The following is a 26589-nucleotide window of genomic DNA, read 5'->3' on the forward strand; positions in this document are numbered from 1 at the left end:
GGGGGCGCCCCCCGCGCTGTGGGCTCCCGGGGGGGGGGCAGGTGTTCGCCAATACTGGGTGATCATTCCTTTCCATACGCATCCCAACCCCCAGCGACAAGGGGGTCGTGCGCTCTCCAGGGCAGAGAAGGAGGCAGGGGTGAGGGGCTCTGGGGTGACTTTGCAAGACTTTGCCCAAGGGAAGGGGCGGGTGGGGATCCCCTTCAGCCGGCTCTTGTACCCCGACACCGGGGTGTGTGTGCTTCCGGCAGAGGTAGGCAGTGTTCGCTTAGGCTCAGGGTGCCAAGGGGTGCCCGGGATGAGAAAACCAAGGCAAGAGGTTTGTTGGATGGGGGGAGCGGCGCCCTCTTTTTCATCTTTGCCTGGGAAGTTTATCTCAAGTGCGCTGCTCCAGGCGCGGCAAGTGGCGCTTCTCGCTCTCTCCCCCACCCCCCAGCCTCCCCGGGCGCAGGCTGGCAACGCTGGGCACGGACACAGAGAGTCAAAGCACCGACTCAAAGCCGCTGGGCTGTTGGCCGAAGCCCGCCTGGGTCTGGGAAAAAGTTCCGGGGAGTTGCGGCGGCTGTTGTGTGCGCGGGGAGAGAAGTTGTGCCCGGGAACGTGGGACGCTGGCCTGGCAGGCCAGCTGGCGGGTGGAGCGATGCGATCCCGGGGGCTTCTGCAGCGGTGGGAGAGGGTCTGGAAGGGTCTGTGCTCCAAGGTGGGCAGAGGGTGATCTGGGGGCTTAGCATTTGGGGAGGAAGAACCCTGAATCCGAGAGCACAGGGCTGAAATAGGCACCTGGTGGAGGACAGAGAGAAGAGTAGCTTGTTTGGGCTCAGGGGACACTAAAGGGGAAATGGTCGGACCACCCCGTCTTTTGGGTTCTGGCTTCTTGGCAAAGGAGCGCATGGTGGCTGGCGGAACAGTGTTGGGGAGCGGGGCTGCAAGGGGTGCGCGGGAATGGAGGATTGGGTCAGACGGATAGTCCTGTAGCTGCCGGGGCAGGGGGCCGAGTCGTGCGCTCGGGGTGAGCCGGCCGGGAGGAGCGGCGGCCGGTTTATTTTTACTCGGTGGCATTTGCAGAATGTGCAGCTGATGACCGTCCGCCGCCAGGAAGTTTTGCTTTCTGTTCTTTCTCTCTCTTTGCGAAGCCAGCGCGGCCCGGAGCTAGAGGGCCGCCGAGTCGGGCCTAGGAGGGGAGGGGGGCGGCCTCTGGGGTTGCAAGGTGCCGGCAGGGGCGCGCTGGGGCCGCGGGCGGGGGCTGCCGGCGCGGGCGGGCGGACGGCGGGCGCTGGCGGCTGCGGAGCGGTTGGGCGAATATCTGTCCCCAGCTTTGGAAGCTGCTCCGCGAGGGGAACAGGTGTATGCGCCGTCAATCACAGCGGGAGGGACACTTTGGGGGCGTAGATTAAGATCATAATAATAGATTTTTCTCTTGGGGGTGGGCGCAGATTCTTCCAAGTCATCCCAGACCCGGATCCCGAGTTTGGGGGAGGAGTGGAGTGCGGAGGGAGGCTGGGGGCCGCTTCTCCCTCCGCATAAGTTTTTCCTGACACAGGCTCAGCTTGGGAAGCGGGCCTGGGTGCGACGTGGACCTCCTTCCCATCAAGCTGGGAAGGTGCGGGTCCGGTACGTGTGCCTGTGCGTAAAATTTATCCACCAAGGAAGCAGCAGTAATACTCCTCTTTTGAGCCGGAGCTCCCCCAAACCCCGCTGGATCTGGGAGACTGGTGGGGGTCTGCGTCGCTGCTCCAGCGGAGTCTGGGGACACGGCCCTCAGTGTGTGTGATTGTGCGCCCACACCCTGTACACTCGCAGACGTGGGTGCGGGTGGGGAAGAAAGATCGGGTAGTTGTTGGCCAAAGTTGGTAAATTTAGGACGCCTCTAAGCGAGTACAGGCGCACGGGCAGAGCGTGCGAGAGGACTGGAAAACAGACCGCTGGGTAACATTGGTTCCCCCCCCCCCATGACACGCGCGCGGGCGCGCGCGCGTACACACACACACACACACACACACACACCGCCGTCCTAAAGAGAGCTGTCCCGGCTGAGCAGGAGCAGCTGCGCCGGGCTTGGTGGGGGGGTAGGATTAAAGATGATTTAAATTTTCTTCTTCCTGTGGATCTGTATTTTCTGAATTTCCTACAACAAATACATATCGTGTATGCTGGAAGAAANCTTAGAGGCGGTTAACGAGAGTTTATGGGGAATATTGTTGAACTTCAGTAATCAGGTTTCCAGCGATCTTATGCCTCCTGTTTAATTTATTAGACTAGTTATTTATTCTGTTGATGATAATCTGTTGCTGGTTTCTATGGAGATGTTAAACTGATCTCTTTCAGAAATCAAACTCCATATGCACTAAAACGTTTAAAGGGGCAGTGCCTCCCTCTTTTTCCCCCTGCCCTTTTTTGTTTTGTTTTGTTTTTTAGACTTTGCACCTTGCTGAGACTTCGAGTCTTGCTCTGAGTCTCGGCGCATTTTACTTCCTTCTGACGAAGGAGAGGAGCCCGGGAGACTCACGCTTTGTGGCAAGTACAGCTTATTATGGCTAGCAGAAAGAGAAGGCTTTGATCCCTAAGTTGCATCATCATTTAAAACAGATCATTTCACCACCACCCCTTTCCCCCCATCATAGAAGAGCAAAATTCTTTCAAGATCAAAGAGTCCAATCTTAAAAAAAAAAAAAACAACTATTGTTTAAAAAAATAGAAAAGTCAGTTAAATATGAACCTCCCCATTTATATCTGCTCTCCTTGTGTTTAAAGGATTTTTTGAATAAGAAAAACAAAACTCAGTTCATTTTTCAGACTTATTAATAGTTTATCTAGCCCCCCCCCACTTTAATTTAAAAAGAAGTTCAAAGTTAGATTTCTCTGCCTGTGGGGGTTGAGGTATACTTGCTTCTCTTTTAGATCCTGACCATCTGTTTTTGGAAAATTAGCCTCTGGGAAGAGGGGGAAAGCAGTTTTTACTCAAAGTTAATGGAGTGCTTTAATTTATTTATTTTTTTGAAAATATACAAATATTTAAAAGTCCTATTTTCCTTGCTTTTTAAGAGAATACCAGTAACCTCTGTCTGGTGTGTCAGAGTGTATCAACTTTTCCTTCTTCTGTCCTCTTCTCTGCTCAGGTATTTTTTCTGTAGACTTGTGACTTTGGTGAATTTTTTTTTGGGGGGGGGATACAGTGAATGAAGAAACTAAATCAGAAAAAAATTATCGTGGTTTTTGACACTGAAAAATTGCGAACCTACTCTGGCTCAGATATTTATCATGCTGACAGATATGATACAAAGCGATTGCATTCCTAATGATCCTCCGGGACTAAGTTGTAGGTAAAACCATTTAATGCATTTTTAATATTAAAGTAAGGCCCAGGTTCCATTTTCTTGGAGGTAGGGGGAGTGGCTGTCCCTGTACAGAGCTGGTGTTCTCTGAATAGACAGCTTTGCTTCTTCAACTAGACCCACCCCCCCATTTCACATTTCCATTACGTTGGGGAGGGGTGAGCCATACAGGGCATTTGGCTTTCACAAATAAATTTATATCCGACCAGAAGGTCCAATACTAAATAAGAGTACACTTAAAATAAAACCACACACACACACACAACCCAAGACTCCACCCCTGTTATAGGAAAGAAAACGTAGGCAATACTTGACCCCCCCCACACCCTTCAGCCCTCCTGCTTCTCTTTTATATTATCTTATTTTGGAGGGGGTGGGTGGAATGGTGGTTGCCTTTCAGCTCAGAGGAGGAGAGAGGAGTCATTCCTATTATTTCCCTCTTTGCTATATTTTAAATTTTTGTTTGATTTGGATTGCAAACAGAGCAGGGGCTTAGGAGTAAAAAGAGCACTGTGGCTTTAAACTCAGGAGTTTGCATATTCTCCTTGTATCTTTCCCCTTTGCTAATTATTGTGTTGTTTTCAGAGCAAATATGTCATATCCATGGCGACCGGGCAGGTTTATTGTCTTTCTGAAGCAATAGCTCACATAAGTAATTAATGACTTTCTTTTTTTTCCTCTGGCTTAGGTTAAACAGATCATTCAAGGAAAGTCATATCTCTTCTCTTCTCTCCCTCTCTCTCCCTTTTCCTCTCTTTCTCTCTCTCTGTCTCTCTCACCTTCTCTCTCTCTCTCTGACTCTCTCCTTTTTAGCCCAGTGACATAAGAACATGAGTTAAGAACAAGAAAATACTTTAAGCAAGAAGTCAACAAGCTTATTTCCCCCCCATTTCTTCTGAGAGCTGAGTGTCAGCTTTCAGACCTCAGAGTTGTCATCTGGCAGCCCTGAGCAGTGTGGTCCCGCCCGGGCTGGCTGTCCACTGCAGGTCTGCAGGTCGCTCAGAGTGGAGGCAGGGAGGTGGTGGCATGGCCGGGAGGAACCTGCAGGAATTTGCTTTTGAGTTTGGGGGAAGCACTCCAAAATGATTATTTCTCCTGTATTTGGCAGAATTTAATTAAATTGTTTACTGGACAGAATGAACGAGTTGGTAGTCTGTGTCGCCCGGCGCCCTTCTTTTTTCCCAGTCTAGTTCATTGGAAAGACAAAGTTTTCCTTTTCAACTCACCTTCTTCAGCTTTCTGTGGCCTTTGTCTTAAGTGCTTTTTCCTGGAGGCGTAGCTTTTGGGATTCCCTCTGGTTAATATTTCCAGAATCCTGGTGGGGTTTTTATTTTTTATTTTTTCCCTTTCAAACCTCCAACTTGAAGTGTTTTCTCCTTCTTAAGAATCAACAGCTATGGGATGATCAACTCTGCTTGGATTTTTTTTTTTTTTTACTTTTTCCTTTTTCTGGTGGGAGACCCTTTGGGGATGTCAGATTAGATAGGCAGCCTATTGGTCTTCTGTACCTACATAGTGACAGTGCCAGGAGAAGTAGAGGCCATGTGTTTTTGTTTTTTTTTTTTTAAGAAACCACTTTTTATGTCCTGTGCTTTTCAGATGGACCTTTGCTACCAGAAGCCTTATGATGTCACCCTTTAACTTTAGGAATTTGCTAGATGTTTCTGCTAGCATGCTCAGCCGCCTTCTGCCCTCCCCCCTGGACACACATCAAGCACACTCCTGCGATCCTCCCCCCACTTTTAAGCGTTTCACATATGACCAAGGTTTTGTGTGTGTCCTTCGAAAAGGGGAGAGCCAGATAGCAAAGCATCACGTTGTCCTCAGACACGATTCAAAAGAATATTTTCCTCCCATCTGAACTAAGTGCAAAAAAGACTGCGAGTTGACAGAATGAATCTTTAGGCTTTTGCCATCAACAGTCAAAATATAAAGAAGAGAGATTTATTTGGTATCTGGTTTCTGAAGAGGAGCAGAGGAGGCCAGGCAAGTCTGATGCTGAGACTCCAGCAGGGCTGTAATTGAGCCCGTAACCTCTTGATGTCTATATCAGAAAAACAGACCCGAGCAGGGAGAACGGAGGAGAGGAGAACCAGCAAGCCGGGCAGAGGAGGGAGCTGGGGGGAGAGTCACAGAGAGAGGGAGATAGATTTAATTTATAGACATTTTAAAAACCGTAATTTCATTAGGATCTGTTCTTCCCTTTCTCTGAAGGGCAGCCCGGCAGACCGATAAGGCCAGTCCCTCTGCCCGGGATGCGTGGTGTGGTTTGTTGGGCGCAAAGCCTCGGCGTCCTTGCCAGGGCGGTTGCCTCTCTGTTCACTGTCCCTGGCCTCCTTATTTTCAAATTTAAAAGCCCCGAACAGTCAGAAGGGCTGTGTGGCTCAGGCTACCCCGCGATCTCCCCTCTGGTGCCACGCTCTTCTGGGAGCGGGTCTGTCTCCTGTCTGGGCGGTGGCATCTGTATGTCTTCCATCTGTCACCCGGCTGCTGTGGTTCCAGCGGCAACGAGCTGCCAGGGAGGGGGAGGCCCCCAACTCGTCCCCCATCAAGTTCACCAACTTAAGTTGCTGTGGTCCTGTGGCCGCAGCTTTAGGGGGGGAAGATGAAGCTTGTCATAAATTCTGCAAAAATTAATCAGCCGTTGAAGAGCTGCTCATGGACGGGGTTTGGCAGGCAAGCCGGCGCCTTCTGCTGCTCCCTGTCCCGAGTCCCATAGAGTGAGGGGTGTCCTGCACTGTGAGGAGGGAAGGGGGAGCTGATGGCTTTTTTGGTTTGTTTGTTTAATCACAAAAACTGAGGACAAGTAGGAAGAGGGCAGAAGACAGATGGATTTACTGAATATAAATCCTCAAGTGCCCTTGTTCCATGTTGTTGGAAATTTTCTCTCCCTTTCGGTCTGGATTTGTCCTGTGTGTCTTTGGTGGAACAGACACGTAGAGAAAGAGAGCGGGGTGGGGGGCAGTAAGGAGAGAGAGAGAGAAGGATAGAGAAGAGAGAGAGAGGAGAGAGAGAGAGAGAGGCAGGGACAGCAGAGCTCCTTCGGAACTCATTATCATTCTTAATAAGTCTTAAGGAATAAAGAAGAGCATTGAGTGTAAATGCTGGGTAATCCTAACACTTCTCAAGGTGAGAGGAGTGTTGAGGACACAGAGAAAAGAGAGAGCAGAGGAGGGGTGGGAGGTTGGGCTCACAGGGCCTCGGGGTGTGGAGGCCCTGCAGGAGGCCTAGAGGCTGGGGTGGGGGGACCCCGAGATGCCTCAGGTGGGATAGGTTGTCTGAGCTGACACACACGGGGATCTCCAGGATAGGGTGATTTGCTGAGGGTCAGGAGGAGGGGTGCAGGGACCAGTCCTACCTGTGTGTGGGGTATGGACTGGTGTTTTGGGGCCTTTCATTCCTCCTGGGCATCATGTCCCCAACCTCCAGGCCTCAGACTTTTGAAGAAGGCCCAGAACGGGATGGAGGAGCCTTGTCCTGCTCTAGGCCCCCACCTTACTGTCCCCTAGGGATCCCGCCCCCACCCCCGCAGTGGCCGCACTGGAAAGCCAGAGGGCCAGAGCAGCAGCTAGAGCTCAGCTCTGGACACTAGGTGGCTTAGAGGATCTGCTCGGTTCTCCAAGGCAGCCAGCGGCTGCTTGGCCGCTGGCTTCCCTCCCCTCCCCGCGGGTGGGCTCCGCTGTGCATTTGCTCTGCTCGCTGGGCTGGCAGCCCTGCCCAGGCGCATGGCCCAGATCCCAGGCTGGCCCTCCCGCAACCAGCTCTCAGGCAAAGTGAGGGTGAGGCCGGGGGGCAGCTCCCGAGGGGCAAGACAGCTGTCCAGGGACACTTGCAGGCAAGAGGAAGCGAGTCCAGCCGGGTCTCTGCCTGCTCCATCCTTGGCCACCTGGGCATGAGGCACTGCTGAGTGCTTGAGGGGGTCTCTGAGCTGTGCACTTCCCCTTCTTAGTTTATGTGCCCCCTTTGAGAATCTTCTTAATAAAAAAAATCTCATAAGCATAAATACTGCTTATACTTTGAGGGGTTTCACAGATCTTATAAGCCCGGCCTAAGGACCCTCCAGGGTCCCTTGCCCTGGTGGGCTTCCTTCCAGTTCTGTGGGATGGGGCAGCAGGAAAGAGGAGGCAAAACCTGTCCACACCACCACTTCCACTGGCCTGCCTCAGTCCTGGGAGAGGAGAGTGCCATCAGGTGTCACCTAGGGGCCCATAGATGAGGCAGGAGCCAGCCTGCAGGTCACCCTCTGTAGAACCACACCTGCTCGGGCAGATGCCCCAGGCCAGGTCCAAGGCAGCGGTCCCCTCCTCTGGCTTACCTCCGCTAGGATTCCTCGGATGTTCGAGGAAGGGTGTTAGCCAAGGTCATGTTCCAACCATCGGGAGAGAGGTGGGCATGAAGGACAGCACAATTCAGATTTGACTTACCAGAGTTGAAACAAAAAAAATTTTTTCAACTCTGTATTTCTTTTGGAAAGCAACTTCTGGGGAGCTTGCAGAGGGTGTGTGGGAGTCAGAGGTGAAGGCTGGTGACTGAGCTGGTGTGGAGCCCAGAGGGAGCGGGACGGGTTAATGGCGGGTGGATTCTGCTTTGCTCTTGTATAAGAGCAGTAATGGCCAAATTGCATGCCCTGCGTGCGCCTTGCTGACGAGATTTACCGAAAGGAAGCTGAACTGCCTCCGCTGCTGGGCTCTGGGTGGGTGAGCTTCTGTGTCTGTGTGTGTGTGTGTGTGTGTGTGTGATCGTGCGCGTGTGTAAATGAGAAGAAGGGGTGGGGGAATGCGCTCTGCCGGGCTGGCACCCTTCCCCAGCACTAATTGCTGGCAGAGTACCCACGGGGGCTGTGCCAGCGTCTCCAGCTCCGCCTGCCCCCCTCGCCCCGGGGAGCTCAGCTGTGCAGCTCACTATCCGAGGGCCATTTCCGGGCCCACTAGTCCTGGGGCTCCTTTGGGAATTTCAGGGAAATCTGATCCTTGGGGAGACTGTGGGTCAAGTGCCTGCATCTCTGGCAGGGACTGGGGTGGATGGGGCAAGCCAGGGGTGGTCCAGGGCTCTGCTAAGGTTCGGCTGCCCACTCCCCTGCCAGGCTCCACGTGCCCGTGCCCACTCAGGGTCTCGTGAACCGTGGCGGGCTAGGCGAGGCATCGGGGCACCCTGTTCTGGTTCTAGCTCTGGTAAATCACTGTGTGACCCTGGGCAAGTCACTTGATCTCTCTGGGTCTTAGTTTGTTCTCTTGTCAAATGGCCTGTGACCCTACTGCCCTCATAGGGCTGTCCAGGCTGTCGGCTGGGCTCATAGCCGTGAAAGTCCTTTGAAAGTAATTAAACGTAATGAAGAATTTATCATGGTCATGTTGTCAAGTGCACGGTGTCCCGATGTCAGACGAGCTGGTTTTATGTAATATGGTACCAGTCTCAAAGGGGACCCCTGTGAATTCCATTCCAGAAAGCCTCGGCCTGGACACGGCGCCTGGGGCTGCCATTACATTTTCATATCAGGTTATGGGTTGGCTCTCTTGTCATCGGGAGTGTGGGGCTGGGTTGGGGGTTGCCTTTTAGACAGATTGGAGGATCCCATCCAGGATATGGGGGACACTTAGCTGTTTTAGCCTATGGGGCACAATTGGCTGTTTTGGAAAACAGGGGTTCATTGAATTGCTGCATGCACATTATACATTCTAGAGCCACTGAGCTGGGGATCAAAGTCTTATGTTCTAGCATTGGTTTCTTAACTAGCCCGTGCCTCAGTTTCTCTCATCTGTAAAGTGGGAAGAGCTTGCTGTCTATATATCTGGGGACCAGGACTCTATTAGGTGTGGGGCAGTGTCATATTGGTTGAAAATTCTAAATTTTGTGCTTTACTTCTCTGGCTGCCTTGGGGGCCTCCTGGAATTTGAGGTGATGAGTCAGGAGGGAATGAGAAGGTAAACTGTATCGGTCCCAAACTGGGGCTATGGCCATTTGCTTCTCTTTCTCATTGTGGCCTGAGTGGACGTTCCTGGAGCTCTGTAGGTGAGCGGATCCATCATGGGAGGTGTTTGGAACAGGAGGCTTGTGATGGGAAGAGGTGGGGGACAGACCCTGGGAATTGGCTCAGGGTGCCTGTGGTCTCTGCCTGTGTGCACCTAACTCTGGGTCAGGTGATCCCAGGGTCCCGGATGTGATGGTTCTTTGTGGTGGAGACTGTGCCTGGCAGAGGGCTGAGAGCATGGGATTTGGAGCCAGGCTGAGCTGAAGGGAGTGTTTCTCCCACTTGGGCAGATTAATCCTCTAATCCTTTGTTTCCCCATCTGTAAAATGGAATTTGTACCCTGTGGAGTGGCTGTGAGGATTCAATGAGAGAACAGTATCTGTCGCTAACGTCGGGTCTGCTGGGTTTCAACCTTGAGCATCATTTCACAGTCTGCACTCTGCCCAGTGAGCTGCACACAGTAGGACCACAGGGAGGCTATGACAATTACCTGGCCATCTTAGGCTCAGCCTCAGGTGGGTCCACGGGTGGTTTGGGTGACCTTTGAGGCTCAGCGCTCAGCCAGAGGGTGGGGCCAGGCTGAGCATGACCAGTGTCCCCTTAGTCCCTGCTGTGGTTGGATCCAAGGTTTCCCACCTACACTTGAGTGAGCCTGTCCTGGAGGCCCCTGGGCCTGGGTGCAGCGGGCAGGGAAAGCTAGGGGAAGAGGCAGTGACCTAAGGAGGCAAGGGCAGGGTGCTGTGGGGCGGGGGGCACCGGAGGGGCGAGGGGCACTTATGGAAGATGAGGTGTATGAAACTCCATCGGCCTCTCCCATTTCACTGCGCTGTGCCAAAACATCCCGGTTCTTGTTTCACTATCTGAGATCTGGGGGCAGGTTAATTTCCATGACGAACTCCCGGCCACGTGCTTGGAGGATTTATCTAATTAAATTGATGCTTTTTGCTAAGAAAGAAAAGAGAGAGGGAAGGAAGGAGAAAAAGAAGGAAGGAAGGCGGGAAGGAAGGGAGGGGAGGGAGGCAGGCCAGCGTGCTGGGGACGGGCGGGGCCTTGCTGGTGGGCCGAGCCTTGGCTTCCAACTCTCACTGTATTTTCAAAATTTCTCTTGGGCCAGGAGGGACGAGCTGATGGGTTTGGGGTCTGTAGCGGCCCATCCAGTAGCCACTAATCCACCTGGTAATTTAACTTGAATTAAAAAATAGGTTCGGCTGTTCCCCGGCCGTGTGTGGCTCCTGGTGCCACTGTATTGGGCACACGGGGACAGAACATTGCCAGCATTGCAGCCAGTTCTCTTGGTTTCGGCCAGGTGGGTGAGCCCCCAGGGACCATGATGGACATGGAGTGAGGGGCTGGGCTACAGGGACATCCACAGATGTCCCTGGGGGCACCATACTTGGAGCCAAGGCCTCTGTGGGGTGGGACCACCTTGTCTTTCAGTCCCTACTCAGGTTTCCTCTCTTGGGACAGGGCCACACGACATGGCCAGTCTGGAGTTAGATGGGGCTTTAGACATTTCTCCCACTTAGGGCCTTGGTGACCTTGGGCAAGGGTCTTATCTCTCTGAGCCTGTGGATTGGGCTGATAGGAGGCAGAGCCTACCCCCTGGGGTTCCTGGGGTCACTAACTGAGCTCACATAGTAAGCGCTTAGTAGACTTGGACCACCATCCTGCCATCAGGACCACAGTCGTCACAATTGTTGATATTATTTTCATAAAGATTATGGAAGAGCTTCTGTGACTGCCCAGGTGTGAGGGATACTCCCCTCCCCCTGGCCACCACCAAATGTTGATTTTCTTCATTATCAACGGTTTCCAGGATGAGTTTAAATGAACCCCCCACACCCCTCCTTCCTGGGAACCTATTTTGGATTTCTTCTCCCCATCCCTCCTTTTCGGGGCAGGAGGAGGACTTGGAGCTGCCGGAAAATTAAAAAGTGCTGCTTCTGGAGAGTTAGATCCCCTGTCACTCCCAAAACACACACACACACACACACACACACACACACGCTGCCTCGCGCGTGCACACACACCCGGCTCCACTGGCCAAGCCACGTTAAAAAAAAAATCCAAAGTATTAAAATAGGGGAGTACAGATGTGGCCCTGGCAGGCTGGCCAGGGTGCTTTGAGTGGGGGTGGGGGTCACTGGCCCCAGAGGGACGTGTGTGTTGTTCCCGGACATTGCCCAGTGCCCTGTGTGCTAATGCGGAGCTCCCCTGCATTGTGCAGACTCCTTCCCCCGTGAAAAGGTAATGGAGTCAGTGAGTTCCGAATGGATTGAAGCTGACAGTAAATGAGAATTTGGCAGTGGGTAGAAAACACGCTCCCCCAGCTCCACTCCCCACCAAAGCCAGGCTCGCCCGGCCCTCCCCGAACTCCCAGCACCCGTTTTGGTTTTTAGAAAAGAATTACGGTTTCTTTTTTGTATGCATCAACATTAGCAGCTGGGGTGATGTCCCGACCTGTCCCCCTCCCCTGGATGGCCGAGCTCCCTCCCCCAGGTTGCCACCTCCCAGCCCCTTGCCGCCTCGGTGGCTCCGCCAGCGATCCCGAACGAGTTAAGGGCTGAATCAACTCCAGACCCAGCTGTACATTTCACTCTGGGCTCCTGAATGGAGCGATGTGCTGTGCTCAGCAGGATTGGAGACGGTCTGCCCCGGTGACCCAGGGCCCCCACCCTCCTGGGCTCCACGGGCTTTCAGGGGACCTGCTGCCCGATCCAGGACCTCCTGCCTGGCTAATTGGGGAGCTGGTAGCCCATGTTGTGGGGTCCTTGTCTAGTGCCCTCCCTGTGTCCAGCCTCCATTAGAGACTTTTTTTTTTTTTGTACTGGGGAATGGACACAGGGTGCGCTACCACTGAGCTACACCCCAGCCTTTTTTTCTTTTTTCCTTCCCCTTCCTTCCTTCCTTCCTTCCTTCCTTCCTTCCTTCCTTCTAGACAAGGTCTCACTAAGTTGCTGAGGCTGATCTCAAACTTGCAATCCTCCTGCCTCAGCCTCCTGAGTCACAGGGATCACAGGTGGGTGCCACCATGTCCAGCTCCTTGGAGACCTATTTTGATTTTGAAAGAAAAGGTGCACCATTCTGAGCTGGCATCGTCCCTGGCTTGCAAAGAAGGCTGGCAATTTTGAGGGCTTGAATATGCCAGGGGCCCTGCCCTCCCCCCACATTCTTCTTTCGCCACGTCCACACCCATGGATAACTCCTGTCACGCACTTGCCAAGACCCCCGCATACGTAGGCCTCCCCATTTAAACACTCCCAAGAACCCCCCGTAGGGAGACACTGTCACCCTTGTCCTTCAGTGTCCCCAGCCATACCCCGTATTTATACAGTGGCATCTCTGCAGCTTGACCATCGTGTCCTGGTGGGGCAGGGGTGGGCTCTTTCCTATTCTTGGGGGCCAAGAGGCAAGAAGCTCTCATTTCGGCAGAATCATATAGCCTGCTCCTTGGGGGTGCATGTGTCTGTCGTGGCTGGCAATGCCGCCTTAGGGGCCCCTTTCTGTAAAGGCCTAGTGGTGTCTGCTTGTGTAGGAGCCTGGCCGGGAGAATAGTGGTTAAGTCCATAGGTTCAAATCCCCAGCCCTTCAGTTCTTAGGAGTATGACTTTGGATATAGCACGGACTTTTGTGAGCCTCAGTTTCCTTATTTGTCAAAGAGGACGGATAATAGTGCCTGTCGTGTGGGGTGGTTGTGAGGATTCAGTGAGGTAAAGCTGGCAGGGGCCTTGGCACGGGCCTGGCATGTGGTAACAAGGGGTGACTCTCGTTGTTGCTATCACTGCCCGGATTCCATCCTCCCCATCTGTTACCAGGGAGGTGGCAAGGTGGAAGGCTCAGGCCTGTCCCTGTGCTTGGGCTCCAGGACCCCCAAAGCCAAGCTAGAGTCCCAGTCCATCGCTGTGGCCACCAACTGTCTGCCAAAGCACACTTGCCAATCCAGCAAGGCACTGCCCCTCCAGGCCAGGTCTCTGCTTGTGATACCCAGGCCTGGGTGGGCACCTTGGACGCTCGGTGGCAGCCCCTGGACTGGCTCTGACTGCCTGGCCCAGGGCGAGAGCCACTCCTGGACAGTGCCGCCATCTTGGTTCTCCTTGGCCTCTCCTCTGAGGACGGGAGCACGGCCCTTGCCCTCCCCCATCAGCAGGTGGCCTTTGCAGCCCGGCACCTGTTCCTGGAGGGCGGCTGCCAGGAAGGCGCAAACCCAGGAATCACCCGCCTGGCGTGGCCTCCGAGTGTTTGCACGAGGTCCGAGTGCCGCCCGGGGGGCTGGCCTGGGCCTGGCCTGGCAGAGGAGGGGCTTGTTCTCTTGCCCCTGAGCCCCATCCTCGCCTTCCAGGTGCGTCACAGGGTCTGTGCTCTGGGCTTGGCTGGGGGGAGGAGAGGCAAAGGTGAGTCGAGGGTGCGGGTGAAGGGTCTTGCTTTTGTCCCCAAGGGGCAGCAAGCAAGCTGAGGCCCTTGTACATAGTCATTTTATTAAAAGAAGGAAACAGACAGGTCCCAAGTGCTGACTGGGAGTGTGTCGAGTCCTGTGTTGTGACCGGAGGGCAGAACACAGGCAGGAAGTGCTTCTGCCGCCTGGGACCTGGCAGGAATAGGCCCCGAGAGGGGCAGTCGCTGGCCTGCTCATCCAGGCTCAGGGCACGAGGGCCAGGTTTGAATGGTTGATCTGACTCGAGCCCGAGACGCGTGCTTTCCTCATGCCCTCGGAATCGTGGGATCATATTTTCAGCATTTTTTTGAAAACTGATAAAGGGAAAAATATTCACCTGTAACGTCACTCTCGAGATACAACCTTGTTTAGTATTTAATGTATTTCCTTCTAGTCCCCCCGCCCCCCCGCCTGGGGACTGGGTATATTTATATAACATGTATTTTACATAAATTACGATCGCAGGAGAGTGCAGTTGGGTTGAGACCCTGGATGAGGTGGAAGGGTCTCTGAGCCGAGGCCGCCTGGCAGTGATGGATTCTCAGCGCAGTGGAAACCTGGGCTTGGCCCTGAGCCATCCCGCGGGTCACCGGCGCCTGAGGTGTGTTGGAGAAGCCCTGGGTGAACGGACAGGCAGGCAAGACCCCCGTGCGCTCTGTGGGGCTGGCCCGGCTCAGTTCAGTGGTAGAGTTTTCCTTCTAACTTGCTTCCTTCTTGCTTTTGACAAATGGGAATATTTGTACCATTTCCCCGAATGACCTCCTCTCCTTGGGGTAATGAGAAAATGAAAGTCTTCGCTAAGTGCTTTGAGATATTCAGATATAAAAATGGAGAGAGCGGGCGATGTCAGGGGCCTTTGGCTGCCAGGGTGCTTTACAGAGAGGAAGCGCAGTTGTTGGGAGTGAAGGTCACCAGGAGGCTGAGGGCCTTGCTGGAACCTCGTCCCTCTGGGCTGGAGGGCAGCCGAGTTCGGGCCAGCTGGGCATGGGCGAGGTTGGGGTGGAGCCCCTGCCCTCCTCCAGGCCCAGGCACCCAGGCGAGGCCCCTTTGGCCAAGGTGATCTCGATGCCCGGGCAGAGCCCGCCCTGGGCCTGGGTCTTGTGGCTAAATGATCCCATTCAAGGACAGACTCCTCCTCTCTCTCCCTAGTGTCAGCCCAGGAGTAGCACAGTGGAATAAATACTGTCACCTATACAAATAATCATCCCGAAGATGATTTCGAAACATGGAAAAATGTTTATCATACAGATGAAAATGCTCCCCGAGTTCGGAGCGCGGCGAAGGCGCCTTTAGGAGCTGGATCTAAGCACCAGTGCTCCTTCCCGGGCAGAGCCCAGAGGTGCTCCTCCAAAATGGAAATTACAGCATGAGGGCGCCGGGACCAGGGTGATTTGTTTTTTTATTTCACAACAGTTTATTTAAATTCCCCCCTATGATTAAAACCCAACAAAGCCAACGAGGCGGCCCAGCGGGAGGCTGGCAGGGTGGGGGCGGGGCACGGGAGAGGGCGCTGCACCCACGGCCCCCGCAGGGCGCTGAGCTCACCGGCTCTGCCAGCCGCAGAGACCTATGAGATCCCGAGAAGCCGAGGCGTATCGGTGACTCAGAACTCGGTGTTGTGCTGTTCAACAATAGCTTTTGTCCTTTGCCCAAAACCCTAGGCCAGTGTGTGAAAAAAAAAATTATAAAATTATGAGATAGTTTGTACTTTCCTTACCAGCCGGTGCCAGCTTTGGGCGCTTTATTTATTCAAGGTGGGGAGGCAGGGAAGGCGGGGTGGGGGGAGATAGAAAGGAAAAGAAAAACAAGGGAGAACTCGGACAAGGCCCAAGAGAGGTTTGAGCCTCAACAACAAACTTTCTTTTGTTTGATGGGTGGGGAGGAAAAAAATAAGGAGAAAACATGCAGAAGGCCGGTTCGAACCAAGCGCAGCTCTGTGTGGGGTTGCCCCAGCCTCCTCCCCCAGGGCTTTGCTTTTATTGGTGCAACTGGAAAGCTGTTTTGGGGGGGCTCATCTAGTGAAGGGGGCGATGAGGAGGGACGTAGGCAGAAAGGGCTGGAGCCAGTGGCCAGGATGGGAGCCAGGAGGCAGGGTTGGTGTCTCTGTTCAGACCGATAATGCCCAACTGCCAACAGCCTTTGCCCTTACTTCCGGTGGGGTTTAAAGAGGATCCATACCTCCTGGAGTCCCAGATGCCACGCTCTGCCAGTGGGACTCAGAATTCCCAGGGGCTCAGGGTGAGGAGGGGTTTGCATCTGACCGGACTAGTGTTTCCCTCTGGTGTCCACTGGAACACATTTTGGGACTGAGATTCAGGAAGGCCTTGGTGGGGCTGGGAGTGGGTGTGTGTGACAAAGTGTGTGTAAATGAGTGTGTGGGTGGTCATACCTGAGCTCGTGTGAGGGATTGTGTGCCCCTTGAGACTGGCTTTTCTCCCTGGTTATGACAGCCAGATGGGTACAATTTGGGAGGAGCCTCAAATCTAATTATTTCACGTGTCACCCTGTCCCCTGCCCCAAACTGAGTGTTCCTATGAGGTGGCCTGGGCCTGAGCCGATGGGCCATGCTTCCTACCACATTGGCTCAGATGATTCTGTGGGTCTTCCATAGTGGTTGGACCAGGAAGAGAAAGGTTTGTGGGTTCAAGGACAAGCCCCTGGGGCTGGTGTGTGCTCCCCTGGACTCAGATGCTCACACTGTGGCCCCGATAAGGATCCCAACCCCCGGCTCAGGAATGGTTCCCTCATGATCTTTTAGTCACTGTGACCTTCCCTCAAAGAGGACAGCTATGGATTACAGACCTTGGTGTACAGACAAACTGAGGCCAGGAGAGGGGAGGCTACCGAGCCAACGTCCCCCAGCTAGTCTGTGACACATTTGGAAGCAGGACCAAGCCTGTGGGCTCCTTGGAAACATGCTCCTCTCCCCCATGGCTCTAGTGAGGCCAGCCGGGTCCCAGCGCAGAGCTGTGCTTCCTCTACTTTCTCTTTTTGCTACTGAGGTTGAACCCAGGGGTGCTCAAACACTGACCCACATCCCCAGCTCTTTTTATTTTATTTTGAGATAGGGTCTCACTAAGTTGCTGAGACTGGCCTCCAACTTGTGATCCTCCTGCCTCAGCCTCCCAGGTCACCGATTACAGGTGTGCTACGGTGCCAGGCTTTTCCACTCTTAGGGTAGGCAAACAAACCCTCTTGGGGGATCAGATTTTGTGACTGTGGCTCAGGGTGACTGATCCTCTGCTTTCTATTGAGGAAAGAGCCCTGAACAGAGAGATAGACAAGAGGTTTCCAGCCCCACCTCTGCCACTGACAAGCAGCCATGTCCCAAGACCTGGGCTTTGTCTACTTGGAGCTGGAGGGCTGGACCCGGAGGTTCCTCATCTCTTCCCACTTCAGGACGCCTGGAGCTTTCTGCCACCATCCAGAGTCCCCAGCTGTGCCATGCAGCAAACCCTCTCCCACAACCTGTCAAACCAGAGATGCCAGTTCCCCAGGGCTCCCAGGAGCTCCCGCCCCTCTCTAGTACCAGGCAGAACCTCTGCAGGAAGGCCCCGGCCTGTGCCCTGTGCACCTGCTTATTGATAACTGTGTGTCTGAATGTGCCTCGGGTCAGAGCCCTTTGGTTTGAACTTGCCTTGTACCGAGAGGCCAGGACGTGAGAAAATTACGAGCAGGGGAGAGGAGTGGTACCCTATGACAGGAGGCAGCTGTGGAGAAGGAGCAGGCTCCATGCCCAGGGTGAGCGCCATCTGGGTGGGAGGCCTGGCTTCCAGCTGTGGGGGCTCCGGAAGGGCAGAGGCTGGGAGGAATGATTTTGAAGCCACTACTATGGAGATTAAGGGGATGAGAATGTAAATCTCAAGTAAAAAGGTAATTGAATGTAATAGCAAACACTGCTCGCTCTATGTTAATTTTAGCTCTTCCCCTGGATACAAGACGCTGTATTAGTGTTTTATTACCATTTTGTTTGCACTAATAAAATAGTAAAATTTATTTCAAGGAAGTTGAAGGATGGTTTTACAATGCAAATTTGAAGAAATTGGACTTTTCATTTATGCCTCTGCTATTTTAAACCCTGACGGGTGTAAATTAGCTACAGGGACTGAGGAGACCCCACTGATGGGGACTTGGGAGGCGGGAACCCTGGCAGGGGTTGCAGACTGGCTCAGGGCAAAATGTAGAGAGGGCTCCACAGAGAGGCTGAGGCCACTCAGGGGCCTGGCTGGGTGGGACTGTGCAGTGGGTGAGGGTGTCAGGCGTGAGTGACTGGCCGTGGGTGGGAACGTCACACATGGAGCCACTGGGGAGACACTCAGGCCTCGGGGTTTCATCTTTCTCCTCGGCCCTTTGGTCTCCTTCTTGTCCTGACATTGGGCCTTGATTAACCTGGTGAACCCCCAAGGGAAATGAGCAACCTCTCTCCTTTGTGTCCACCAGGGGCAAGTGGGCCACTTGTCCAGGACACACCCATCTGTCAAAAGGGGCTGCAGATTGAGGAGAAGCCATCAGAGTCTGGAGGAAGGACCCTGAGCCTAAAAGGAACCAGGGGAAAGACCCAGGCCAGGGCTCTTTCTGAGGAAGCCAGCATCCCTTCAAAAATGGAGCCGAAAGAATGGCCGGTCCCCAGCCCAATGGTGTCCATGAACCGAAAGGCCAGATGACAGAATTAAAAAAGAAAAACCAAGTGGTCTGAATCAGGGAAACAGACAGCGAAGGACGTGGGTGGAGAAGGAAGGAAAGGGGTGATGGCAGAGGTTCCTTTTGAGTTTGGGGTAAAGAATTCAGGTTGGATCTTGTTTTATCCAAACCGGTTTGTTTATCTCTAAAAAATTATCGGCAGCAATGGCCCAAAGGGATGCATTGAGGGGACCCGCTTCCAAAGAGTAGGGAGCCCAACAAGTGTTCTAATGTCTGGCGGAGTCGGCAGCTTGTATCGCCCAGGGTTTGCTGGCTGCCTGCCCGGGTTGGGGGGAACAGTGAGCCCGGGGTGCTGGTTCCTAGCTCCAACCCCAGGTCTTGTGGGGCTTCTCTAGTGTGTTCTGTCTCCCTTGGTGGGGTGTGTTTTGTGTGTGTTTAAGGAGACGATTCAGACTGTCCATACTAGCCAGGCCAGGGGATGCAGGCTGCAGGGGCCTGTCACAGCCCCCGAAGCAGCTGCACAAACCCTGTGGATGCCCTTGGTGGCAGAGTGAGAGCTTGGGTGTTAGGACTTGGCTGGTGGCTTGCAGGGAACTTGGTCCTGGGGCAGAGGAGGTGGGCACAGACTCCCAGCCTCTTTCCGTGGCTCCTCTAGGCCTAGGGAGCCACATCTGGAGCAGTGGGGGCCTGCGTTGACTCGGGTCAGAGGTCACCCCTGAGGGTCAGGCCTGTCTGTGGCAGCAGGCCCAGCACTCCATGTGGTTCGTGCAAGAGCAGGAAAATTCTCCAGCCAGGCTTCTTTGGGGTCCTTCTGGAACAAGGGGCTGGGGATGGGATTCCTTGGGGTCATGAGGTTAGGTGTGCAGGAGTCAAGGTCAGGAAACAGGCCTTGAACCTCCTCTCTTCCACTTCTGAGTACCCAGGAGGCCCTCGTGGCTCTGGGCCGGTAGCTGAGGGGCAGAGAGGGAGGCGGCCAAGGCGAGGGCAGGCTCCAGAGTGTTGCTGAAAGGAGGGAGAGAGGAGGACATTTAAATGAGGAAGGCCCGTCATTTAGCACTGGGCATGCTTTCCAGTTCTCCAAGAGGGGGAGATGCACTGCTGTGTGCCCAGGGATTTAGAGAGGCATCGGGCAGGGGGTTCCACTCCAAGTGCCATTCAGCCCACAACTGTAATTACCCAAGGAGCAGACGGAAATGGGAAAAGAGGATTAGCGGGCGCCCTGCTGGGCCTGGTGGTGCAGGTGGCACCCGGAGTGCCCAGCCTGGCACAGCACCTGCCAGCTTTTAGCTCAACTTTGAGGCTGGGGTCAGAGCCATGGTGGTCTACCATGGGCAGTGGACCCCTGGGCACCTCTTTCCTTGGCTGTCTTGCCTGGCCACAGCACACCCTGGAAGCAGGACCCGTCTCTGCTGCCTTGTCCTGGGTGGTCTGGGGGGGCCTGTCATCTGGTGCCCAGCACTTCCCCAGTGGCCCCTTCAGTTGGAAGAAAGGGAGGCCAGAACCTTGTGGTCTTTTGCGCTCCGTTTCGCTCAGCCCCCCGGGGGGTGCCGGCATCCCTAGGTGCTCTGAACCCCCAGCTCACCTTCCGTCTCCTGCCTGGCTTCCCTGCACCTGTCAGCTGTCTCACTGACTGTCTGGCTTGGCTGCCACCCATCCTCTCCTCCCAGGCCAGCCCCGCCCCCACCCCTCCCCCAGCCCCATTCCCTCCCTTCCTGTCTCTGCCCACGGCTGTCTCTACCTGCCCGGTCGCCGGCACACCTGAGGATCCGAAGCTGCCTATCGGAGTGCGGGCACGGTTCAGGGTGTTTACCAGACAGCCAGGATAAGGTATTAAATCCTGTTGCTGTCTTCCCAGGGCCGGGTTCCTCAGATGGTTTTCCAAATTCCTAATCTCAGTGCCCGCATCCCTGCCCAGCCTGTGTTTGATGGGAGCGTTCCCTTCCCATTGAAGCTGAACCCGGCAGGAACTGTCATGGGGCTGGGGCTGGGTTCCCACCGGGGCACGATGACATGGGTGTCCAGCCCCTTCCTCTCTTTGGTTCTTCCTTCCTTCCTTTCTTTGGGAATCTTAGCAAGACAGGGCCAGGATTCTGCCATCCAGTATTCTAGAGCCTTCTTGAGCCCCCCATGCCCTCACCAGTATGGGTCTGAGGCCACCTTCTAAAATTGGGGGTGCATGTTGAAGATTGGGCTTACTATCAGAGGCCAGGGGAATCCAGTTTGAGGAGGGTCTGGAAGGGAGTATGCAGGCCGACAGCCCTGCCTGGGTTCTAGAATCGTCCTTTGCATTCTTCATACCCAAAGATCCAGAGGGGAGCCTCTGAGGTGACGGGAGGGCTCAGGTGAGCCCTGTGCAGGGGAGCCTCCTCCACTCTTTTTCTTTTCTTATTTTGTCTTGCTAAGGATGAAACCCAGGCCTCACACATGCTCGGCAAGTGCTCTACTAACAGCCACGTCCCCAACCCCTTTTATATTTTATTTTGAAACCAGGTCTTGCTAAATGGCCCTGGCTGTCCTTGAATGTGCGATCCTCCTGCCTCAGCCTCCCAAGCTGCTGGGACTATAGGAGTGTGCCAGGCCCCTGGGCCCAGTGATCGCCATTCTTGATGTGGAGCAGAGGTAGCTCCCACGATCTTCCTTTCTGTAGGACACCCTGGGACTTGTCTGCCCACCTAAGATGGCAGGACTGTCCAGAGGGCAGGGAGGCTCTGCCATATCCTTAATCCCCTCTCCTAGGAGCCAGGCTGTGAGAGGCCCGTAAACTCATTCCCCCGTGCTGGGGAGTTTCTGGGAGGGAAGGAGCAGGACTTTGCAAGGCAGGGACCTGACCAATGGTGGGGGGGCTGCCTGGTTCCAGTAGGTTTGTCCCTTCTCCCAGCTACCACGTGACCTGGACTTCTAGTCCCCTTGTCTCTCTCCCTGGCGGTAGACCGCCTCTTCTTTCTCTGCCCACTGCTCCCTTCTCCCTCCAGGCAACCAGAGGGCTCTTGGCTTCACAGCAGAGCCTCCCTCTTTCCAGGTCTCCTCACCTGTTCTTGCTGGGTTCCAGGTGGCACATGGCCCCACCCTCCCAGGTGGCCTCTGCAGCCAACACTGTTCTGGGCCTTTCCGTCCCTTTCTGAGACTGCGCTACAGGCGCTCTGGAGGGCTCGGCCGTGGGGAAGGGGTGCAGGGTGCTGTGGCATCACCCTCTCCATCGAGGCTGCTGGCTGGGGCTCCCGTGGGCGTTTTGGGCACTGTGGTTTCTAATTTTATTTGGGGTCTGGCTCTTCTTTTTCTAATATGTGCTGATCAAAAAAATGATCAAAAAGTAGGATAAAAAGGGGCTAGGAAAAAATCTTGAGAGTGATAGTTGGGCTGGTGAGGACGGGGAGGAGGGGGATGAAGACAGGGAGGAGGAGGAGGAGGAGGAGGAAAGAGGTGAAATGAATTCATTAGAAAAACTTGTTTACTGGCTTTGCTTAGGCGCCTCCATTTTAAAAGTCTACGTTTACAATAAGTCGCTAATTAAAATACGAAATTAAGCAACAGCTATGTTTTTTTTTTCCCTTACACTTTAATTGCATGATTTTTTGTGATGTAATTTCTGGAAACACCCAGTGTACCTCACAGGGCTGATTGTTTGATAAACTAGAAGCACCTGAAACCAACCCAAAAAATAAATATATAAATATCCAAGGGGAACTTAAGGTAGATTGGAAGTGACAGAGAACTGCAGACAGCAAGGAACCAACAATCCAGGATGATAATAACCAAAAAACTTCCAAGTAAGGACATTATCCTCCTGCCCGCACCCCCCACGGCACCACCGAAGCCAGAACACTCTGCGTGTCTCGGGGAGGGGAAGCTGAAACAAGCCAGATCAGGGGGCAGTCGCGCCCTGGCCCCTGCCCCAAATTGGTGCTATGGAAAACACCAAGACAGAGTTGTATGTCTTTCTGACTTCATTTCTAGCTGGGCTCAGAACTGGGACCTTTGAAGGGGAACTTCTTTGTCCCTGTTGCTCTCGGCCCAGGGGCCAGTCCCAGAGGGGAAGGATTGGGGGACCATGACTGTCCCTCCTGGACACAACAAGAGCCCCCATGCTCATGCCACAGCAGGGAGGTGGCCCAGGCCTGGTGGCTGCTGGCCCTGTGTTCCTGACGGCCGTGGAAGCACAGGCTCTTCCAGAAGGTGGTGGAGAGGGTGGTCCAGGGCAGGGGAGATGTGTGCTGACGCTGGCAGACAAACTGTGGCCTGCTACCTTTAAGATGTAGACCCAGGCGAGATTGCAAAACTGCCGAGAAACCTGTCAGGAACTGACTCAGGGTGGGGCGGGGAGGAAGCTGGATCCCGTGGCAGCCTGGCTGCTGGGGACACTTCGGCCTGGCATCGGTGGGGACTCTAGGCCTCCTGGGCATGGGGCACAGGGCAGCAGGAGCTTGTGGGACAGAGGGAACCACAATGCTGGCTCCTTCTTCCATGTACCAGCCAGGGTCCCAGTTGGCCAGGGCCCCAGGAACCTCCTGACGTGCTCTGCTCTTGGGGAAAAAGGAAAGGCCCCCTTTCAGAGTCTCTAAAAGTTACATTTTCTCCTTAATTGTAATTTATGCTTGTGGCTAATTGGAAAATACAAAAAAAAGTATAAAAAATAATTAAAAAGTGGGTAATGTAGTAATTGAAAGTATGAGTCAGGGAGATGGAAAGATTTGGTTGTAAGCCCCAGATCTGCCACCCAGCAGTGTGACTCTCGGCAAATTACTTAGCAATTCTGAGCCTCAGTCTCCTCATCTATAAGTTGGGAGTGATGATAATACACACCTCGTCAGCTGCTGAGGATTGTGGGATCATCCACATAAAATATTTAACACGGGCACACGGCACACTTAAATATCAGCTATTTCTGTTACAATAGTTAATAATGGTTATCCCCACTGCCTTGGGATAAGAGGCTTTTTAATTTTTCATTAAGAAAAAAAATTTTACATGGATGAGATTATTTATCTCAACCTGTGATGTCCAGTACAGTTAGCCTCTGGCCACATGTGGCTATTTAAACTTAAATTAATTAAAATTAAATAAAATTAAAAATTCTGTGCCTGTCACATTCACCACATTCCAAGCGCTCAGTAGCCACATGTGGCCAGTGGCTGCTGATCTCAACAGCACCAGAAATTCTACTGGGCAGCTCTCTGAACGACATAACCATCTGAGGTTTTCCACTGGACCATTTCCTCCTTTTTAAAAAATGCCTCTTTTTAAAAATTTGTTGTTATTATTTTTTGCGGAGCTGGGGATCAGGGCAAGGGCTCTACTGCTGAGCTTCTTCCCCATCTTTTAAAGCATCTCTTAATAGCTGTGTCGTGGTCCACGATGTGGCCCCATCCACTCTTCCTGGTCTGGTCTTTGAACATCCTCTGGGCTCTGATTGGCTGTGCTGGGTCCTCCCTTCCTCACTTGCATTGTGCTGCTCTCTGATTGGTGCTAGGCACTGAGGGATTCTGGGAAAAGCAGACCTCTCCTGCTGATTGGCTCCCAGCAGAGATGCCAGGGCAAGGGTGGGGCACTCTTCTCCCCTGCCTGGGAGGGCTGGAGGGGCTGCTCCCCTTGGCATCCCATGCCTCCCCTAGACCTTGTCACCTCACAGGACCGGAGACCAGGGAGAGGAGGGACTTGCTTGAGGTAGTAAAAATGAGCCATAATTACCCACCGTCTACTTTCCAGAGGGTCCAAGCCATACCCAGAGCCCCCAGAGTACCCCCAGGAGTAAGGCAGCCTTTCTTGATGGGGGATGCCACCATGGGGGGCTGCTGGCCTGGTTCCCCAAGGCCTGTGCAGTCCTCCCGAACCTAGAAGGATCTTCAGCCTTCCAGAAGCACCTTGACTGAAGATGGTTGTGAATTCCAGGGTGGGAGTGTCGGGAGGTCCCAGGTTGGAGAGCCACCCTAGGAAGATCGTGCAGTGGCTGCGACCATCCTGTAGCTGGGTTGGCCGAATGAGCATTGGGGTGATGCTGGGGTCATGGTCCTCCCAGTGTGGCCAAGGGCAGAGCGCTGGGTGGAGGGCTTTGGGCAGGGTCGGCAGGGGAAGTAATCCCCGGGGCAGTGGGCAAGACAGATAGGGAGAGCCGAAACCGGACCTGCTGATGTGGCCCTTTCTGCTCGCAGCGGATCATAAAATATGGCTCAGATTTTCATTACGGGCTCTATCGATTATCTTCTGGGACGGATGAATTATAGAGAACATTAAATTTTTTTAAAAAAGCAAGTGAGAGAGGAAATATCTGAATGAGTTTGGGTGGTCGATGGCAGAAAGGGCTGAGCCACCAAACCTGGTCTTGGAACAGGGTGAGGACAGAACCTCCCAGGGCCAGCAGCCTCTGGCTGTCGCTCTGGGCCTCCAGGCCTCCCTGTCTGGCTCTGCAATTGGGGAGGCCTGTGCTCACCTATACTCTCCTTACTGTGCTCTGGCCCCTCCAGGGACCTGCCTGGCTCTGGGAAGGTGGAAAATCGGGCTGTTTACAAGTTTCTGACCTAAACCTTTCCCAGGCTTTGAGGCTCCATTTCTGGGAGCTGGGCCCCCAAATCCTACTGTTTTCCCTCCAAGGACAACCTAATCTGGAGGTGCTGCCTGGGCGGAGGGAAGTTTCGGAAGGCAGCATTGGTCTCCAAGGGTCAGGACCTGGGTAGGAACGCCTGAGCCCCTTAGCTACCTCATCTTTTCCCAGCTCCTTGTTTCTCCCATCTGCAGTCACGTCACGGAGGATTTCTAGTTTCCTTCGTCACCTTGGGAAGAGCAAGTTGGGGTTCACTGCTGTGCATCCAGTTGGAAAGAGCCCCCCAAAAGCCCACCCTCCTGCCTCGCTCTATACCCCTCTTACTTCTCCTCCCCTTGCCAGGCAGTGTGGCAATTAGGTGTCAGAAGGTTCTGAGTTCGAATCACTTCCCAGCGTGTGACCTTGGGTGGGACGTGTCCCTCTCTGAGTCTTTGTTTCTCAACTCTCCAGTTGAGATAATCATCTACCTCATTGAGTTCTTGTGATGATTATAGGTACTGATGTATTAAAATCCTGAGTACACAGTGCTTAATAAACATGAATGGTTATTATTTTCCTCCTCTCTTATGGCAGAATCTAGAAACCTCCCCCTACTTCATTTAGTCTTTTTGATTTATTGGGTTTATCAAATGCTTTATGGCACGTACGATGTGCTAGGTACTTTTCTCAGCATGTTACACGTAATAAATCATTTAATCCTCACGACTGTACTCAGGAGGAGCGATCACGTCTCCATTTTGCTGATGGGGAAACTGAGGTGCAGACAGGCTACAGGAACTCACCCAGGGTCACCCAGCTGAGGAGTGGCGGAACCCGGGTTCCTACCTGGAGCTTGTACCCTTCATGCCCTGGGCGTGCCGATCAGGGATCTGGAGGGTGGCAGATGTGCATACATGTGTGAGTGTGTGTGTTCCTGTGTGTTTGTGGGTGTGTAGGCGCAGGGGGGCACATTCAGGCAGCGCCACCCTCCAGGTGGTCAGCTGCTCAGCAGTCCCAGCCTTTTCCAGGGCCCTGTTCTGGGTGGAGTGTGGCCCCCACCCTGCACCGTCCACCTCACCCGGGCTTCACCTAGGCTCTGTGAAGGTGGTGGTTTCCATGGATACCCGTCTCCCTCTGGCGACACGCCCTTTTTTGTCTAACTCTGCTCCCTGGAGTTGATTGTTTTTGGCACATGGCTCTGTAAACTCATCCAACAATTAAAAGGCGGGTGGGGGTGGAACAAAATGGAGACAGATAGTTACTGTGGGGCCAGTGACACTTAGGAAGGGCCCCTGGGCTGCGGGTCCCCTCCCTGTCCCCCGTGGGCAGCATGACAGCACCCAGGGTGCAGAAAGGCCACGGCACCAGCTGGCTGGGAGTCACTCCTGCAGGGTTCTGGTGCCTTCCCTCGGCACCGTCTATCTCCCCTTCTAAGGGGGCCCTTCCTGGAGTCATGCAGCCATCTCCAGAGGCCGCCGGAAGCCGTGAGGTGCCGGCCTGGGCCGATGGGAACGCGGCCTGCCCTTGTTTTGGTGGAGCGTGTGTTTGCCGTGTGTATCATCGGGTGCCTCCTGCGCTGGGCGTACCCGTCGTAGGCTGTGTGAGATCACAGTTGAAAAATGCGGTGAAAAACATTTTCATGCCGCAACACATCGTGTAGGATTTTTGTATTAAGATGTGGATTTTTTTATTGTTTTTTTTT

At 53.8% G+C, this 26589-nt stretch overlaps 1 protein-coding gene across 6 annotated transcripts in view; it reads left to right on the forward strand.

Annotated features, from left to right (window-relative positions):
• The window catches only part of Casz1 (castor zinc finger 1), a 140064-nt gene that overhangs the window by 841 nt on the left and 112634 nt on the right, over window positions 1-26589 (forward strand). The window contains exon 1 of one of the 6 annotated variants that reach the window (XM_048783617.1): window positions 8896-9815. The exons of 3 other annotated variants lie outside the window; for them this stretch is intronic. The gene's annotated coding sequence lies outside the window, so the exon portion shown is untranslated. Of the gene's footprint in view, window positions 1-8895; window positions 9816-15637; window positions 17474-20177; window positions 20201-26589 lie in introns of those variants that run through there. 2 more of the 6 variants (XM_048783616.1, XM_048783618.1) reach the window with 2 other exon arrangements.

Source organism: Marmota marmota, unplaced genomic scaffold, assembly GCF_001458135.2.
Source record: "Marmota marmota marmota unplaced genomic scaffold, marMar, whole genome shotgun sequence".
In the NCBI taxonomy this organism is placed as follows: Eukaryota; Metazoa; Chordata; class Mammalia; order Rodentia; family Sciuridae; genus Marmota; species Marmota marmota.